The sequence below is a fragment of the Eubalaena glacialis genome, chromosome 15 (genome assembly GCF_028564815.1).
Source record: "Eubalaena glacialis isolate mEubGla1 chromosome 15, mEubGla1.1.hap2.+ XY, whole genome shotgun sequence".
NCBI classification, from domain to species: domain Eukaryota; kingdom Metazoa; phylum Chordata; class Mammalia; order Artiodactyla; family Balaenidae; genus Eubalaena; species Eubalaena glacialis.
In genome coordinates this window covers 17,634,757-17,642,934 of record NC_083730.1, presented here as the reverse complement: position 1 = coordinate 17,642,934, position 8,178 = coordinate 17,634,757, and positions in this window count along the sequence as shown.

Genomic DNA, 8,178 nt, shown 5'->3' with positions numbered 1-8,178 from the left:
TCCTAATAGACACCACAGTGAACTCCAGCCCCCTGCTTTACTTTCCTTCAGTATATTTAGCACCACATTAACTTCTTTCTTTATTTTCTACCACTAATTCCTATACTGAGGGTTGTAAACTATCTCAACCCTAATAGTATCTCTTTTGTAATATTTCAAGTTGAGCCATTCACCACTGTCCCTCATTTACTAAAACATATGTAATATAATGTGTCAACTGATGAAATATCAAATTGTTCTTTTGACTAATGACTTCAGATAATACACAAGGTCATGAACAGTGATTGATTGCCTTTTGGATATGGAAGGTAAAGAAAATAGCTTACATGTTTCAGAATGCAGTGATGCCCATATTGCATTACCTATTCCAGGAAAAGAAGATGAAATTCCCCTTTCTAGTCCAAAATGTATTCAGGAGGGATGAGAAGAGAAAAAAACAGCTACGGAGGAAGACAATAGCAGAACTCTGCCTAAGGCAGAGTCCAGATCAAGGACAAAATGGCTTTAATTAACCTCACAGGAAACAAATAAATTTGGATATGTGTGTTTCTTAGTAGTGTGACCTTTTGGCTGCACATGAAGAAGAAAAGTCTCGAAAGCTGACCTTTGCAGAAATGATGAAAAAACTGATCTAATGACACTTTTCTTTGGGAAAAGCCATTTTCTACACTACATCCAAAGAGAAAAACTTGAAGCCCATTATGCCAGGGCCAGGACTGTGACGAGCCATATGGTGTCTCTGCGGACATTAAAAAAATGCTTACCTTTCTCCAGGCAGATGCCACCCCTCATCAGGCACATGTCCTGGTGAATAGAACACAGGCTCCATTGCAGACCCTTTGTCCCCTCAGCCAGACACCCTTGAAAAGTGAATAAACATCTTTCATAACAACCTGACTCAATGCTCTACTTAAAATCTTTTAATGGTTTGTTTTTGCTCTCAAGATAAAATTCATGTTCCATTTTGTAGCCCCAATCTCGCTCTCCTGTCCTTCTGAAACTGATTAGGCAAATGTGAGACCTTTTAACTCTGTCTTCTGTATCTTTTAATTTCCCATTTATATTTTCCATCCCTGTGCTATATTCTGCATAATTTCTCCAGACCTGTCTTCCAGTTCATTAATTCTTTCTTCAGTGATGCTTAATATGCCCATTGAGTTTTTAATTTTAGTCATTGAATTTTTTTATTTCTACAAGCTCTAATTTTAAAAATCTGCTATGTTAATTGTTCCCACCACTAGAAGAAATTATATTTATGTGATGTGATAGTGTTAGCTTAATGACAATCATATTGTAATAGAAATGTATGAAATCGATACAGTAAGTCCCCTATGTACGAACTAGTTCCATTCCGGGAGCATGTTGATAAGTCCCATTTGTTCGCAAGTCCAACAAAGTTAGCCTAAGGACCCAACTAACACAATTGGTTATTAGTACTGTACTGTAATAGGTTTATAATACTTTTCACACAAAACAAACACAAAAAATAAACATTTTTAATCTTACAGTACAGTACATTGAAAAGTACAGTAGTACAGTACAATAGCTGGCATATAGGGGCTGGCATTGAGTGAACAGGCAAGAAGAGTTACTGACTGGAGGAGGGAGAGGAGGTGGGAGATAGTAGAGCTGAAGTATCATCAGCAGTAGGAGACGGAGGGCAAGCAGCAATTTCCCTCATGCCTGACATTGACGGCACAGGTTTTGGTTCCTTGCTGGATTCAATTCTGTGTCTGGGTAGTAGCTCTTTTTTTCTCATCGTAGATGACACGGTAGCTCTGGATTGAGTTCTGAATGGCTGCTGCAACCTTCGTGTACCGTTCTACGTTCAGGTCCTTTGCCTCAAAAACTAACACTGCCTCCTCAAATATAGAAAATCCCCTTGCCATTTCCTGCATTGTGAATCTCTTCAGTTCTTCAGTTACTTCTTCCTCTTGTCTCTCTTCGTCCTTTCTCTGGGCCTCCAATTCCATCAGTACTTCATTAGTAAGCTCCTCATGTTGCAGAGCAAGGAGTTCAATGAAGTCGTCCTCCTGCAGATCTAGCTTGAAATAAAGATACTGTACTACTGTACTCTATACAGTACCGTGAAGTACACAAAAGCACAACCACTTGTAGAGAATGCATGCACGTGACAATGTACGCCAGACACGTGAACTAACTTACGTAATTGGACATGCGAACGCATGTTCACATCTTTGAATGTTCACAACTTGAAGGTTCGTATTTAGGGACTTACTACTGCATGTTATATACCTTAAACTTATACAATGTTATATGTTAATTATATCTCAATTAAAAAAGAAAACAGGGAATTCCCTGGCGGTCCAGTGGTTAGGATGCTTTCACTGCCGAGGGCCCGGGTTCAATCACTGGTTGGGGAACTAAGATCCCACAAGCTGTGCAGCATGGCCAAAAATTAAAAAAATATATTTTTAATTAAAAAAAAGAGAAAACAAAAATCCTGCCATGTCATTTTTTGGTATTGTTTCTTATTCCTTGAGGATATAGTCAAGCTTGTCTCTTTGTTTTTGATCTAGTAAGTTTAGTATTTTAAAAAATAATTTCTTTTGGATAATTTCAACATCTGAATTTTTTTTTCCTTTGGTCACACCACGTGGCTTTCGGGATCTTAGTTCCCCCACCAGGGATCTAAGTGGGGCCCTGGCAGTGAGAGGGCCAAGTCCTAATCACTGGACCGCCAGGTTATGCCCAACATCTGAAATTCTGTAGGTCTGTTCTGCTCTGTTTTTTCTATTGTTCTCACTCAGGGTACCTAGTTTGCTTGAATGTTTACTATTTATTTATCCATTCATTTATTACTGTGAGTTATGCATTTTCCTTAAGAAATTATTTGAGGGAATTGCTTGAGGCCTAGGATGAAAGAGTGGTTCTCTGAGATTTAAATTCGTTTCTGCCAGGTTCCTAAAGATATTAACAGTCTGGGACAACTTTAAGATAAAGTCATAGCTTGAGCTTTCCTGGATTACCCAGGAAGTGAATTGGGGCCACAAATCCACAGGAAGACTTGTTTTCTATTACAGATTCTCTGGGCCAGGGGTTTAATTCCTCCTGATACACTCAGGTCCAAGAAGACTTTCCTTGGGGATGAAGAGGGAGGGTTAGGTTATTTCTGGTTCATCATTAGACATTAAGGGTACAGCTTCAGATTATTTTCCATTATAGGTTATTACAAGATATTGAATATAATTCCCTATGCAATACAGTAAATCCTTGTTGTTTGCCTATTTTATATATAGTGGTGTGTATATATTAATCCCATACTCCTAATTTATCCTTTCCCCTCTCCTCTCCCCTTTAGTAACCATGAGTTTGTTTTCTATATCTGTGAGTCTGTTTCTGTTTTGCAAATAAGTGGATTTGTATTATTTTTTTTGATTCCACATATAAGTGATATCATATGATATTTGTCTTTCTCTGTCTGACTTACTTCACTTAGTATGATAGTCTCTAGGTCCATCCATGTTGCTGCAAATGGCATTATTTCATTCTTTTTTATGGCTGAGTAATAGGATCCCAACTTTATGTGTGAAAGATCTCCTACTAGACTCCTGGTCTTTGGCTTTTGTGGATCTTTATCCAAGAGGCCTTGACAACTGAAGTTCAAGTTCAGAAAACACCCTCGATGAAAAAGCATCCTCAGTGCTCTACTTATTTATCTGGGTTTCTGCCTTTACTTGGATTTTAGCCTAATAGTTCTTTATTACCCTATCATGTCAGTTGTTAAATGCTTTCAAGAAGATGTAAAAAAATACATATTTGACCTAGGCTGTTTTTAGTTGTTTTCTGCAGGAAGGCTGGTCAGACCTTCTAGTTAGTCTTAGTACTGGCAATGAAAGTCTGATCTCAGTGTTTGACCTTGGGCAGGTTACTTAACTGATCTCTGCTCAGTTTGCTCCTCTGAAAAATGTAAACAATAATAGCATTGGGTTGGCCAAAAAGTTCATTCAGCTTTTTCCGCAACCTCTCACAGAAAAACCCGAACGATATTTTTGGGTAACCTGATACCTAGCTCAAAGAACAGTTGTGAAACATACATAAAATAACAAACATATAGTGCTTAGAACAATGCCTGGCACATAGTAAGTGACCCCTGCTTTTCCAAGCTCCAATAAGCCCGGCCACCACTGTCACCTGTTCTCACTCTACTTCTCTTCTTGGCTTTTTGTCACGGTTGAACTTAAAATCATGATTTCTGTAGCTATTAGGTAACATCTGTCTCCCCAGTTAGACTCATCTCAAAGAGGTGGGATATGTCTGTCACTCAACTCGGTATCCCTAGTTTCTAGCATATGACATGGCTTATATTAGGCACTTACCAAACATTTGCTGAACAAACAGATGTGTATTTCTACATTTTTAAGAGAACACAAACACAATGTGAACTCTCTCTAGGTGGAGAGGGTTTAATGGATAATTCCTAACTCTGGTTAAGCACACTCTAGAATTGGGTCAGGGGTGAATATCCTAACCTTTGTATCTCAGTTTCCTTTTCTGTGAAACGGAGACAACAATAGCACCTACTTTGTAGGTTAAATAAAGCACTTTATTTATTTATTTTTTTTAAACATCTTTATTGAAGTATAATTGCTTTACAATGGTGTGTTAGTTTCTGCTTTATAACAAAGTGAATCAGTTATACATATACATATGTTCCCATATCTCTTCCCTCTTGCATCTCCCTCCCTCCCATCCTCCCCATCCCACCCCTCTAGGTGATCACAAAGTACCGAGCTGATCTCCCTGTGCTATGCGGCTGCTTCCCACTAGCTATCTATTTTACATTTGGTAGTGTATATATGTCCATGCCACTCTCTCACCCTGTCACATCTCACCCCTCCCCCTCCCCATATCCTCAAGTCCATTCTCTAGTAGGTCTGTGTCTTTATTCCCGTCTTGCCACTAGGTTCTTCATGGCCTTTTTTTTTTTTTTTCCCTTAGATTCCATATATATGTGTTAGCATACTGTATTTGTTTTTCTCTTTCTGACTTACTTCACTCTGTATGACAGACTCTAACTCCATCCACCTCATTACAAATACCTCCATTTCATTTCTTTTTATGGCTGAGTAATATTCCATTGTATATATGTGCCACATCTTAGTAGGGAGCCTGCACGTGGTAAGAACTCATTAAATGCTAGCTGCAATTATTTCCACTATTTTTTTTTTTTTTGGTGACTCTCCTGAAAACAGTCCACTTCAAGAAAGCATAGGCTAAAAAAAATAGGGGCCAGGGATCACCTGGAAAGTGGAGTATGTCGATGTTTTAGCTTTTCTGCTTTCTGAAAATGTGTATGACACGGTGTTTAGATGAAAAGCAGAAAAGAGCTTCTCACCGTGCCTGCCCTGTTCTTTTCATTCTCTAGGGTGGTACTGTAGCACTTAACTAGAGAAAATGTACACACACTTATAGAAAGAGCTCGGGGCTCCTATACCCCCGTCAGGTTTTACCATTTGATTTACATTTAGTGAAATAAATTATAAACGTTTATAAAAGTCACCAGAGCAAAGTAATGGAGTGTCCTGAGGAATAGGAGGAAGGGAATCAATTTCTTAGGTGAGAAATACATGCCTCCTGGGCCTGTGAGGAATAAAACCCAAGGCATTCCAAATACAGCTGGAAATACTGTGGATGTTTTGGGTATCAGCCTTCTGACAGGCCTTATAAACGTACAAATCTAGGTTACAGTTGATTTCCATTTGTGAGGACCTCATTCATCATCATTTCAAATGTTGCCATCACTATATATTACCAGCTCCCACTGCGGCTTATACATCATACTGCCCGATTCACGGATGTTGTGGAAGTGAGTTTGGTCCTCAGTTATATTTTAGGCCAGCTTTTCTTATCTCATGGTCTAAAGCCCAAAGGAGAAATAATGTTACAAAATGAGTAACGCTCTATATTGAGGCTAGAGTGTGGTGGTTATCTGAGTTGAAATAAGCAGCAACAAAGCCAAAAAAATAAATTAATGAAAACATGTTTTGTTCCTACTGGCATAATGCCCCTCTACGCTGTGTCGGCCAGCAGTGGTAACTGTCAATGTGCTGTCAATCACCTCTGAAGGGAAGAAGCAGCACACTGGTGGTTATTTGCATACATTTAAAAAAATGCTCATTTAAATGGAGGTATCATCATATTCAAACCAAATGAGAATAAACTGTCCTTAAAATTAACTGACAGCAGTGCTTCTCACCTTAACTGCACATGAGGTTAACCTGGGGGATCTTTAAATGTTCTGATGCCCAGGCCCTACCCCTGATCAAAATAAATCAGTATTCTGGAGGTAGGGCCCTGATGCTGGTATTTTTTAAGGCTTTGCAGGTTGTTATAACAGGCTGCCAAGGCTGAGAACTGCTGACCTAGCCTCTTGTTATCAAGGAGGTTATAGTTCTGGATGACAATATCACTATCCTTTAGGAAAGAACCAGCCTATCAAGGAAGCTAAAGGAAAGTGAGGATCATATCCTGAGTAGACAACCCAGTCTTGGAGAGCTGGTGACCTCTCGACATGGAGATGCCAGTCATGGGACAGTACACATTGTTACTCATCCTCTAGCATGAACTTCTGGACGTGCTGCCCTGGCGCTGGGATATAAGTTCTGTGAATTGTTGGGAAGGCGTGCCTCACTGAATGTAGTCACTCCTCTGTCTGGACGTAGAGACAGAAACTTTCATGGTGTAAACTGCATAGACGTGGTATTGAGTCAGACGTGCCCAGGCGCTAATCCTGGATTTGTGAACTTGAGCTAGCTTCTTCATTTCTCCAAGCCTCTGTTTCCTTATCTGTAAAATACTACAGACTGTATAGGATAGTTGCTGCTACTATTATTTTTTTGGGATGTAGTAATTGACATTATAATATAATAACATTATATTAGCTCCAGGTATATAACATAATGATTCGATATTGTATATATTGTGAAATGAGGACCAAGTAAGTCTAGTTAACAGCCATCACCATGCATAGTTACAATTTTTTTCTTGTGATGAGAACTTTTAAGATCTACTCTCTTAACTTTTAAATATACAATACAGTATTATTAACTATGGTCACCATGTTGTACATTATATCTCCTGGACTTATTTTATAACTGGAAGTTTGTATCTTTTGACCACCTTCACCCAACTGCTACTGTTATTTTATACAAAAAAACACTCATTACATTCTCTATGCATAGATTTTTGGATGTGGTACTGAGATAAATAAAAGAGATTTACAAAAAAAGACAAAGTGAACTTCCTTTTACTCTGCGTCTTATCTGGAATAAGTCCATAATGGAATCTGAAGATAATTAATATTAATTATGAACCCTGAGAGTACCTTCCAAATTGTCAATACAAAGGGTATTTAGTGTAGTTTATGAATTGATGTATTTCTATTGAATTCTCATTTTTAGAAAATTAATCTAAGTATGTTATATGAAGTCTTTCTGCTTATCTGGATATTTAATTAACCAGAAAGTCAAATTTTGAAACTGTGTTGAAGAATTCATGGTTGCAGATGTGGTCCCATGTTCTAAATCAGTGAAAAATGGGAGTGAAAGCAAGAAATGTAATCAGAGCAAGGATTCTGGTCATCTCCCTGGAAGGATCAGGAAACGTGTGTGTTGTGTCTTTGTGGCTGACAGGTTTTGTGTGTGTGTGTGTGTGTGTGTGTGTGTGTGTGTATGTTTCGTAAACTAGGATTCTGGAGATACTGATAAAATCCCTTCAAAATGAACTTACAGTGGCCAAAAGAAAAAAGTTTAGAACTAATAGCTGAAGCCCATAAATTCTAGGCTTAATGAGGGCAAAGTACATTTTATTTTTATTTATTTTTTAATTGTGATAATGACATTATAAATTATATAGGAGGGAGGGGCAAGATGGCGGAAGAGTAAGACGCGGAGATCACCTTCCTCCCCACAGATACATGAGAAATACATCTACACGTGGAACTGCTCCTACAGAACACCCACTGAACGCTGGCAGAAGACGTCAGACCTCCCAAAAGAGGCTGGCACACCATTGTGGGGCAGTTATACTTCAATAAAGATGTTTGAAAAAAAAAAAAAAAAAAAATTATATAATATTTTTCATTTTACTACCTCAAAACACACTTTACAATCATGAGCTAATTAATCTTAAAACTACTCCTCATGACTTTATTTT